We start from the raw sequence: 11,979 nt of genomic DNA on the forward strand, positions 1-11,979 counted from the left end.
GTGTGAAAGTTTTAGTTGCAAGCTGAACTAGATACTTTTCCCATGAAATATCTTTAACCTTCAAAGAATGACTGATAGGCAAACTATGGATATTCAGAAGAACTATGATTATTCAGAAATAAGTTATTTTGCCAATAAATAGCTTGTTAATAAAATTAATGCTTTCAAGAAAAAACTAGAATTTTGAAAACTTGTATCCACCATCGCCAGTTTGACAGCTTCCCAGTACTTAGAGATTTTTCTGATGAGATCGGTAGTCATATTATCAAATCTAATTTTTTGAGATTATAAAATGAACCGTATCCATTTGAAAACATAATTCAGTGAACGAGTATTTTTCAGATGACCAGAACAGGGTATTACAAAGTTATGCATGGGTTAAAGAACCATGCAGAGTGTAAGATAGATTTTAATGTTATAGAGTTAAAATTTTTGTTAATATGAGTTTTGATTCCATATAACAATTAACATTTAAGAAACAATTAATTGTCGAGTTTTGCTGTAGTGTCAAAGAGGAACAGCCCCAATTATCAAGAAAGAAAAATATTCCTACTTCTTCCAACTATAGATCTCTATGAGATCTGCTTTTTTAAAATATATACTTCAACCAAGCAACATATCGTAACAGATTTAGTGCGGAAGCAGAGACGAGAATCCATCTGTCTTCTACTAAGCCAGACATTAAAGATATTTGCAAAACTGTAAAATGCTGCCTCTCTTACTCTCATTATTTTTGTTTTGGAGAGTATAGTTATTTTTTTAACCCAAACATGGCATTTACATTATTGTGTAGTGGGGTTTTATTGTTATTTTCAAAAATAAATAAGCAAATGGCTTAAATTATTCAGTTAATGTCAAATACAGTAAATATTAGTAGATAAAATTCTTGTAAACAAATGCCCTTCAGGGTTCTCAATAGTTTTTAAAAGTGTTAAGGTGTCCTGAAACCAAAATGTTTTGAGAACTGCCAGTTGAAAGCAAGGGTTTGGAAACTGATTTTTAACATCAGAACTGTGTCCTCAAAGGAAATTTTGTAGGGAAGTCGGAGTTACAAAAGGGGGAAAATCAGAGTTGTTCTGGTTAAACAGGGAAAAAGGACCCAGAGCCGCCCCAGTTTTGCCCTCCTCCTCCAACCTCTTCCCCTCCCTCCTTAGCATCCCTAGAATCCCAGTCTAAAAATCTCTGCACTGAAATGTCAATGGACTGCGATGGGGGTGGCAGGAACTGCAGCATCCCAGGCCTCGCGGGAGTGCAGGAGGAGGCCCGGTGCACACCGTGCCAAGTTATGGGGAAGCTTTAAATCAGATTGTAAATGTGGGTGCCTCCTCTGTCTCCCGAGTCTGCCAACTGACAAGGCCTCAAGAGCCAGGAGATCTTGAGCTTAAAAAGACTTGCCTTGTGCCGCGCCCCCATCTCTTAAGTATGTCTGGAATCACTGGTGAGCATAACCCGAAAGGGATTAATTTGGCAAGAAGAAAAGGTGTTGAGTGTATGGTGGATGCAGGGACATTCCTGGCATATTCTTTCCTCTGAATTATCAGGGCTGAGATTAGGCCGTTGAAGATTAACTTCCCCCACTGGACAAAATGCCATTTTGAAAGACCAGGGAATGGAATGAAATACAGGAATACAAAGGCGAGAGACAACGGGAGCACAAAAGGGATGAGAAGAATTCTCGCAAGAGGTTCTGGACAGATGGACTCCAGCAGTAGAGGGATGGTGGGACTTACAGACAAGGAAACCCACAGTCTTTATCTTTAGTTTCAACCTCTGTCCTGATAGCCAGACTACAGAGTCCAACTTCTGAGTATTTACTCCGCTATCTCGAAGGTATCACGAACTGAATCTGACCCTGACTCACGGTTGCATTCCTTTCGGTTTGGTGTCCCATTGACAGTTGTGGCATCATCCTTGGCTCTGTCAATAAGCCACTAAATCTAGATCCCTTGAAGTCCTGATGATCAAGACTTAATATTCTTGGAATGAATAGTTGTCATCAGGAGGCCATGTAATGTCCAAACCTCCCCTTGGAGTTGGGAAAAACCCCCCGAAACTATCGGCCCATATTTCCCTCCCCTCTCCCTGTACACTCAAGCGCGGCACCCAGAATTCTGTGTCCTACTAAGTTGAATACGGTCGGAACCAGGAGGCAGACTCAAGGGAGCAAGTTTAGAGGGCCTCACACCAATTAGCAACAGTAGTGCCCCTGCATTTGGGATATATTTTCCCTTCTAAAAATGGAGGAGGTCCTCCCCACCCTTGGCCCAGACATACCTTCGCTGCACATTTTCTGAATCTGATCCTCGATCTTCACAAGGGTGATCCAGACTCAACTGATAAAATCCTTCCAATAACATCTTTTCTTCTTACATAGCCAGTGTCAATTTTTCTTAGTTGCTGTTAAGAAGTCTTCAACTGTGTCCTATTCCTTCCTATTTTATTGTAAAAATGTCTTTCCTCCGGATCTAATTTGTCTACTCTCATTCAAGCCCTTATCATCTAGACAGATGGTTGCTTATCCCTTACAGCAGTCATTCCAAAATTCTTATAGCATTTATTCTCCTGTTACAAAACAAAAGCAACCAAATCTCCATGGCTCCTTTCTACATATCATCCAAGGCCTTTTAGCCTACTTTCTAACATTCAGCACTCAGCTCCTTGACAAAAGGACCCAATTCAAAACGATCTTTGAAGTCCCAGGACCTAGCATAATGCCTGGCATAGAGTAAAACCCAATAAATATTTGAAATGAGTGAATATGTGAATGAATGAATGAATGAACGAATGAATATTACTCAGAAACCCTGTGCACTAGACCCATTATTTCCCAAGCTCTTTACATAAACACTTATATATATACAAATACAAATTTTCATTATTAAGTTATTATATTAATTATTAAATTATTAATCATGATTTAATAAGTATAATAATTATTGTATTATTTTATATATTTTATAGTTTATTTTCTATGTTATATATTATATAAATATATTATACAATATATATTATATGATATAATAATTTTTATTAAATTATTATGTACAAATATATACACATATTTGTATATATATACATACACATACATGCACACCTGAGTATGTGTAATGCATTGTTGTTGTTGTTGTTGTTGTTGTTTTCTGGGCTGGGGGGTTTTTTTTTGTAATGCATGTTTTGAGAGGTTTTGGCCTCACAGTACTTTGTGAGTAGTCTCGCCTTGCTGGTACATACTTAGCACACTGTATTAGTCAGTTTGATTCTACCCGCCTTATCCAATAACATATCAGCTCTCCCAGGGCAAGCCCCATGTCTTATTTATCTTTGTACCTTACCTTTAATGTTGAAGCGTGAAGTAGATGCTTCATATATCTTTGTTGAATTTGCCTCCTGGAAAGGAAGTGTGTGGTTATTGCAAAGGGAGGGGAGGAGTTCGGTTTGACAAAATCTTCACCACCCACAACTCCCGCAGGAAAACCTTCAATATTTCAACATCAAATATGATCTTTGCTCTAGGGTTTTGTAGACACTCTTTGCCAAACTAAAGACTTCACCTTTTGCTCCCAGGTCCTTGACGGGGGTGACCCTGAGGGTTTGACATTCGCATATGGGAAACCACCTTGACTTTAACATTTCCGCCCATCCCTGACAAATGAGATCGTGGACCACGTACTCAGACTGTCAATTGCCCAGCAAAACTGAAATCAAAACTCCAAACTAGTTCTGATAATAAAGCGGGTTCTGAAATCCTATCAGAATCTCTATGATTATCTCAACTGAAACCTTCTTATTACATTTTAAACTTTTCATTTCGGTTATTGTCATTGATGTGAAATGGGTGGATAGGAATGAAGCCTGGGGAACATTATGAAGAGGTTAATCCTGTTTTTGTTCAATTCAGTATACAGTTTGGGCTTACAAGGTGTACTGTGTGAAAACACCCTTATGAACTAAATCCAGTAGTAACGAGCAGATGCAGAAGCTTGTTTTCCTTTGGCGGGGAAAGGGAGTGGGGTCAACCACAGGCGATGCATTTTCTGTTTTGCCTCATGATGGACAGCTGTAAGATGTTCGGTGTGTTCAACTTTCTTGCATAAGTAAAACAAGGTATTTTTTCTAGCTCTTATATAATAAGAGTATGATACACTGAGCAACGTTCATATGTCCAGGTGTAGGGATTGGTTTCCAGTGATTATTAACCTATCTCGCAGATCCTCATTTAAAAGCCTTTCTCGTAGATCCTGTGGCCCCGATTTTTAGGGGTGTCTTAGCCAGAGGGGCCATGCCATGAAGGCATGAGAGGCATGGACAAATCGCAGCCTGGGCATGCCAAGTGGTGAAATCTGCTCATCCATCATTCCATTTAGACAAATGAAAGATTACAGCCCTATGAGAAAATGCAGCCACAGCCACACAATGCTTTGTGCACAAAGTAAATTACTAGTTTCCTGTGATCTTTCTGACAAGTAAATTACTGCAGAAAATAGCATAGATGGGAACACAATGACAAAAAAATGCAGAGACTTGGTCCTTCAAAGGAGTTATTAGACCTCCAACACAACCATTTCTAAAGAACTCCAGAACCTCACCTCCCACCCCCCACCAATGGAAAGAGGATTTTCTCCCCTCATCATTCCATAGCATATCTTGGAGAAAAATCATGTGTGACCGGCAGAGTGAGAAGGGGATTCCTCGGGGATCAAATATCCTTTGTGTATGTGTGTGTGTGCGATCTGGAAGCTGTTAAAGAAGGTGAGTGAGGAGCTTGCTGCAGGAGTTACTGTGCCCAGATCAGGTCATTCAAGCCAGGCAGTGAACCACGGTAATGGAGTATGTTCTGCATAAGAAAAGATAACCTCCAAGAAAAGTCTTCTTATACCTGAACAGTTTCCAACTCTTCATAATATTCTTGTTCAATAATAAAATACAAATTCCATTTTTTTTTTTTTTACGAAATAAGGAAAAGCTTTCTTATGAGAATTTATTTTCCTTTGTTTATTCAAAGCCTAAACTCTAAAACATCCACAAAAGACTCTATGAACCCCAGGGGCAGAACAATAAAAGGTTTATTAGCCAAGTCAAATGGAACAGAATAGGGAAGGGTATGGGAGATAATAGAAGTCATAAACAAATCACAAATATCGTAAATTTCTGAGCTTCAATTTCATCAGAAAAAAATGTCTTGAAGTTGACAGACATCATAAAATTTTAGAACCAAATAGGGTTTGGGGCAAGATTTAGTGACATAAAATGGCCAACCAATACATGTGATGTTGCATGGTCATGTTGTTGTTAGAATCTTGATACCGCAGTCCGTTGAGTTTTCCAGTACAAAGTAGGGATTTCTTCTAGAAAATCTTACAGCAGTGTGCTGTGGCCAGTAAAGCACTTAATGGGAAGACTTGATCACATCCAACTCAACTGATGTCTTTTGTGATCTTGGGCAGGAGGCATAAACCTTTTGGGCATCACGTGAAGACTGAGGGTGTCAGCTGAGATCAGATGGCCTGACGTGACAGGGGGAGTGAGGACTTGAACAGTGTATAATCGCAACCACTTTCATGATTTTACATTAAAAAACAAAAAAATCACTTTTGTTGATAGAATAAAAACCACAGAAAGCAGAAATGGGCTACGCATATAATAAATGGGTTAGGAAACAGATGGACATAGAACGTTGAAGTATTTTCCAAAACTGGTAGTTTCTGTGGTCCTGAGTGACAACAATTGCTCCTTGTTCATACTGTACTGCCTCAGTTTCTATTTCCTTATGCTGGTGGATTTGTTATTACATTGAGTCCCCTTTCATGGCCTTGGCAAAACTGACCTAAAAGCATCAATTCATTGACAACTGTTTAGATGCCAAACGTATCACTTCTTCCATTATGTCTAAATACCACTATTTAAATTTAGTTTAACAAACAGCTTTGTGCCCATACTGTATAAATAAAGACTTCATCCCTGCCTTTGGAGACCTACAACTTTTGTGTGGAAGATAGACATTTTATCAGAAAATGACCTTTGGGACTACATTTAACTTTAGGTCCTCTGTCTCTTTGTCAACTTGATCCCAAATAATCCCGCATTCCAAGGCATTTGGTGGGAATGCACGTACATGGTGAGGGAGAGGCTCTCCCCATTTGAGAGAGCAAGGAGAATGGAGATTCTTACAAGGGTTAAATTCTTTGTGTCCTTTTCTCCAAGCTATTTACTTGAGGAACAGAGGAATCTAGTGCTTATTTGATTAGAGCAGTTTCCTGATCTTAGCTGAGTAGACGTCAGTGCCTGATTCTAACTTGGGCCCTAAGAATTCGTGTTTCTAACCAATTCTCAAGTAATGCTCCACATTTGAGAGGCCCTGATGTAAACGAACAATACTCAAACTCATATGTGTGTACATCTAGAAATACCCAAAAACTTTTCCAATGGTATAGGGGATGAGGTAGTTTAACAGGATCAAATTTCTAGATCCTCATTTCTAGATGTTTTTCTTTCCCAATTAATAAAATAATCCAACTGAGAATTCACCGTGGTTGCACTTTCCCACCTCTCCACCGGTGGTTGCATAACTTTCCCCAACAGGAAAAAATTCAGAGAACTGAGTGAAATTACTATTAAAAAATTCCTTCTGGGGTGCCTGGATAGCTCAATTGGCTAAGCTTCTGACTCTTGATTTCAGCTCAGGTCATGATCTCAGGGTCATGAGATCAAGCCCCACTTTGGGCTCCATGCTAGCCATGGAGCCTGGTTAGAATTCTCTCTCCCTATCTCCCTCTACCCCTGCTGTACCACCCTAAACACCCCCTCACTTGCACATGCACACTCTCTTTCTATAAAAAAATAAATAATAAATAAAAAATTATTTTCATCTTTATCTACATATTTACATGAATACAGTTTCTTGGTGTTCATGCTTATTTAAACAAAAGAGGAGGAGTATTAAGACAGAACCTTCTCTTACTCTAGCATATGTAATTTTTACTCATGGATCCATGAACACATTGAAAAATAAGACCCATTCCTTCTTACTAAGGGCTTTCTTTCTATGAAAATTTTCTCTTTGTGATTATTAATCATCTGTTCAATATTTCATTTATAGCTATGTTGCTTTGATCAATATTACTAAGTTTAATAATAATAACTAGTAATAATAATAACTCAGTAATAATTTAATAACTCAATCCAGGAAAAAATTAACAATTATGTCCTGTGGTTCCAGAAAATTTCATGTATGGAAATGTTACAGCATATAAATATCATAAAATTATGAATAAAAACTTTCCAACATGAATATGTTAGGATAGGATATTGAGAACAAGTAAAATAAAAATATCAGGTCAAAGAAAAATAAAACAATGTATAATTTCACAGAGTTAAAGCAGGAGCATTCAATAGGGACTTGGTTGTTTTTTTTTTTTTTTAAGATGTATTTATTTATCTGAGAGAGAGAGAGAGAACACACATATGTGTGCACACTCACAAGTATGCACGGGTAGGGGAGGAGCAGGGGGAGAGAATCTTCAAGCAGACTTCCTGCTGAGCAGGAGCCCACACACAGGGCTCAAGCTCAGGACCCATGAGATCATGACCACACCCAAAACCAAGTTATTCACCTAACCTGAGCCACCCCAGTGCCCCAGGAACATTCATTTAGTTTTAAAACAGGTGAGAGAAGCTATCAATTCATTAAGATATTTTGGTCTTTGGATACATTTCTAAGGGTAATTAATGTTTTTCTTTTAAGATGCCCTTGTTTACAATACAAGAGAAATTATATTTTTTCCACTACTTAAATTTAGATAAAAATTTTATATCTACCTAAAATATGTGATAGCTTTCATGTGCCTTTTATTTTCATAGCTCTTATTAAGAAATACTTCAACAAAAATCTGAAGACAACTGGTTTTGATTATATTTGCAGCTAGAAGAAATTAGTTTCTCTGAGTCAATCACCATTGATTTTATTAATTTCCTGTACATTACTCAAATAACTTTCAAACTTGTGATAGGGTCAAGTCCCCTCAGGACTGTGAGGAGCACATCTGTGCGGGACAGTGAGGCTTCTTGCCCTAACTCTGACATCTCAAAGTTCTCCTGTGAGAGAATAGAGAAAGGAGAGCAAGTGAAAAAGAGACAAATGCATCATATTCCAAAAATTGCTGACTTCCAACAGCTCCACAAACTGAGTGAGACAGGCATGTAAAGACAATAGATTGATTGTCCCTGGTATGTTTGGGCAGCAATCCTACTCTTCATAGGAGGACTGGGCTTTGAAATTTGAGGTACCACCCTGCCCAGTGCTACGTGCAGTATCACTGGGGCATTAGTAGAAGAGCTAGCCTTTCGGGGAATTTGGCATCTTAGATTCATAGTCTTTCGACGTTTCTACCCGCCTGTAGTTCCTGTAGTTCCTTGCTGTGTGCCAGCTCCCTCAGGTATCTTCCTATTCAATTTCCCCGGAACAGACTATAAGTCAACTCTAAGGTCCCACTGGCTGGAAAGTATTTTGATTTCTGACTTGTGCTTCAGAGTGTCCCCAGGGCATTTCTCCAGCCCTCTTTCCTTGTCCTTCACACCAGTTGCATCACCAAACAGAAGTTTACTGGGGTTACAAAGCTAGGATCAGAGGTATGGGCAGCTTTTCCCTGTATAGTCAATTTATAATGTAGAACATCTTGTATACTTGAAAATTGCGAATGACTGACAGTTTAAGATATCTTTCCACATAGTATCAAGCTAGTCAGTATCAAGCTAGGATTTAGCTTCTTCCACTATTGAATGGAATTAAAAACTATATGTTTGAAAAAAATCACTATCACATGTTATGAAAATGAATTTTAATTATCCTGTAAGAACCTCAAAATATTCTTGCTCAAGAAAAACATTAAGAAAATAAAAGATACATGAAAATATTAAAAGAATATTTCACTAAATAGAGGGAAGACATTAATTTATTATTGCTGAGTTTTAGGAGGTTTTCTATTTTTATTTTATTGTCTTCATCATTTCATTTTTTTAGAAATCAAGATAAGTTTACTCTTAATGCCCATCAACTATTTCACCCATGTTTTGTTTCTTAAATGCCACATTTAAGTGAAATCATATGGCATTTGTCTTTCTCTGGCTGAATTATTTCACTTAGCATTAGACCCTCTAGCTCCATCCACATTGCTGCAAAGGGCAAGATTTCATTCTTTATTATGGCTGAGTAATACTCCTTTCTAGATGTATATGTTACATCTTCTTTATCCATTCATCTATTAATGGACACCTGAGCTGCTTCTCTAGTTGGGTTGTTGTAAATAATTCTACAATAAACATAAGGGTGCATGTATCCCTTTATTATTTATTTATTTGTTTGTTCGTTTGTTTGTTTGTTTGTTTGTTTTTGTGGTTTAGGTTTTACTTCATCACCATAAACTGAACTCTGCAATCCAGCTAGACCTGGGGATAAGGAACCATGGAGCCCGCAGAACCATAGTGAGAGCACAGAGATTCTGGAGTATTGCTAACAGATGGGGTTAGAGGGTGCTCTCCTGAGCTACAGAAGGAATGGTCTGGTAGCTAAGATAAAACACAAGCCAGATTTATTAGATTTGCCCACAGTCAGCAATGGTGATCTTCTTGCTGGTCTTGCCATTCCAGCCCGATGTGCTCCATGCTTCCTCAGTCTTCATGCCCTCTTTGACCGTGCTGAAGACTACCTGCTTGCCATCCACCCAGTCAGTCTTGGCAGCACAGATGAAAAACTGGCAACTGTTTGTGTGGGGTCCAGCACTAGCCATGGACAAGATGCTAGGACCCATGTGCTTCAGGATGAAATTCTCATCATCACACGTCTCCCCACAGATGGACTTGTTACCAGTGGCATGATGGTGAGTGAAGTCACCATCCTGGCACATAAATCCTGGAATAATCCTGTGAAAGCAGGAACCTTTAGAAACAAATCCTTTCTCCCTAGTGCTCAGAGCTCAAGAGTTCTCTGCTGTCTTTAGAGCTTTGTCTGCAAACAGCTCGAAGGAGACATGGCCGAAAGACTCTCTGACCATGGCCATGTCAAAGAGCACAGTAAGGTTGACCATAGCTGGGTAGTGAGGGTGGCTCCAGGTTGGCGGTGTCTGCAAGACACACATGTATCCCTTCAACTTGGTGTTTTTATTTTAGAGGCATTTCTATGGATTCTAAATATAAATCTTTTATCAGGCATATGATTATAAGTATTTCCTCTCCATCTTTGGTTTCTCTTTTCATTCTCTGAATAAGGTATTTAAAGAGCACAACTTTTTAATTCTATGAAGTCTAATTTATCGATTTGTTCTTTTATGGATAATAATAATGCTTCCAGCATTATCTAAAAATCTTTGTTTAATTAAAATCTATAAGGATTTCCTACTATGTTTTCTTCCAGAAGTTTTTTCCAGAAGTTTTTTTTTAAACTTATATTTATAACCCATTTTGAGTTAAATTTTGTATATAGTATGATATATATGTTGAAGCAATTTTTTGGCATATATATCTAATTATTCCAGCATCATTTATTGAAAAGATCTTTTTTCACTAAATTATCTTGCTTTGTAAAAATCAATTGGTCCATAAATGTGTAGGAATATTTTTGAACTTTCTATTTCATGCCATTGATCTATTTGTCTATCATGTTGCACCGGTTCTACCTTATCTAAATTAGTGCATCAATAGGTCAGGGGGTATTCGTATTCCAACTATATATATCCTTTTCAAAGTTGTTTTGGCAATTCTAGGACCTTTGCATTCCCATATGACTTTGAGAATTAGCTTGCCAATTTTTACAAAATGCCTGCTGGAATTTTGAGTGGGATTACATTGAATCTGTAAACTACTTCCAGAAGAATAAATACATTAGAAATAGTGTATTTGGCCCCTAAACAAGATATATCATTAAATTATTTATGTATTTTAAAATTTCTCTTAGTAATTATTTATAGTTTTCAGTATGCCCATCTTGTTCTTTTTTCAAATTTATCCCAAAGCATTTCATAAACATATTTCATAATGTTTATACTCTTTTAAATTGTATTATATTTCAATTTTAATTTCCTATTGCTTGTTCTTAGTATATAATATTATAACTGACATATATATGTAATTTATCCAATATCTTTGATAAACTCCCTTATTAATTATAGTAGTTTTTTAAGCTTGCAACTGATGCTCTATATTGGGAATCATATCAAATGTGAATTAAGGGTTTTAGTTCTTTCTTTCCAAACTGGATTCCTTTTATGTCTTTTTCTTGACTTACTGAAATAGCTGGAATGTCCAGGATAATTTTGAATAAAAGTGGTGAGATCACAAATCTTTGTCTTATCTCTAATTTTAGGGAGAAATAATTCAAACTTTCATCATCCAGGATCATGGAAGCTGTAGGTTTTTGGTAGGTACCCTTTGTCAGGTTGAGAAAGTTCTCTTCTATTGCTAGTATCATCACAATATCTTTATTATGAAAGAATGTTAAGTTTTGTCAACCACTTTTCCTGCATCTTTAGAGATGATCCTATGATTTTTCTTCTTTTGTTTGTTCATATGGTGAATTACATTTTGAATATCAAATGTCAAACTAACCTTGTGCTCCTGGATGAACTTTTCTTGTCATGATTTATTGTTCTTCACATTTATACTGAATTCAATTTCAAATGGGCAAAAGATTTGAGTAAACATTTCACCAAATAAAATATATACATGGTCAATAAACATAAAAGTATATTCAACATTTTTAGTCATTAAGAAAATGCAAATTAAAATTTCAGTAAAATGCCACCCACACCTACTGAAATGGTTAAGATTAAATTAAAAAGACCTACTATACCAAGTGTTAGTAGGAATGTAAAGAACCTGATGTTGAGAACATAAAGGATACAACCTCTTTGGAAGATAGGTCGATACATTCTAGAAAAGTTAAACATACTTATATCATGTGATCCAACCATTTACCCAAGAGAAATGAAG

General features: G+C 37.1%; 1 pseudogene; it reads right to left on the minus strand.

The window, feature by feature from the left end:
* Positions 1–9,587: 9,587 nt before the first annotated feature.
* On the minus strand, positions 9,588–10,079 carry LOC132012956 (peptidyl-prolyl cis-trans isomerase A-like; annotated as a pseudogene).
* Positions 10,080–11,979: the final 1,900 nt, after the last annotated feature.

The sequence above is a fragment of the Mustela nigripes genome, chromosome 3 (genome assembly GCF_022355385.1).
Source record: "Mustela nigripes isolate SB6536 chromosome 3, MUSNIG.SB6536, whole genome shotgun sequence".
Classification (NCBI taxonomy): domain Eukaryota; kingdom Metazoa; phylum Chordata; class Mammalia; order Carnivora; family Mustelidae; genus Mustela; species Mustela nigripes.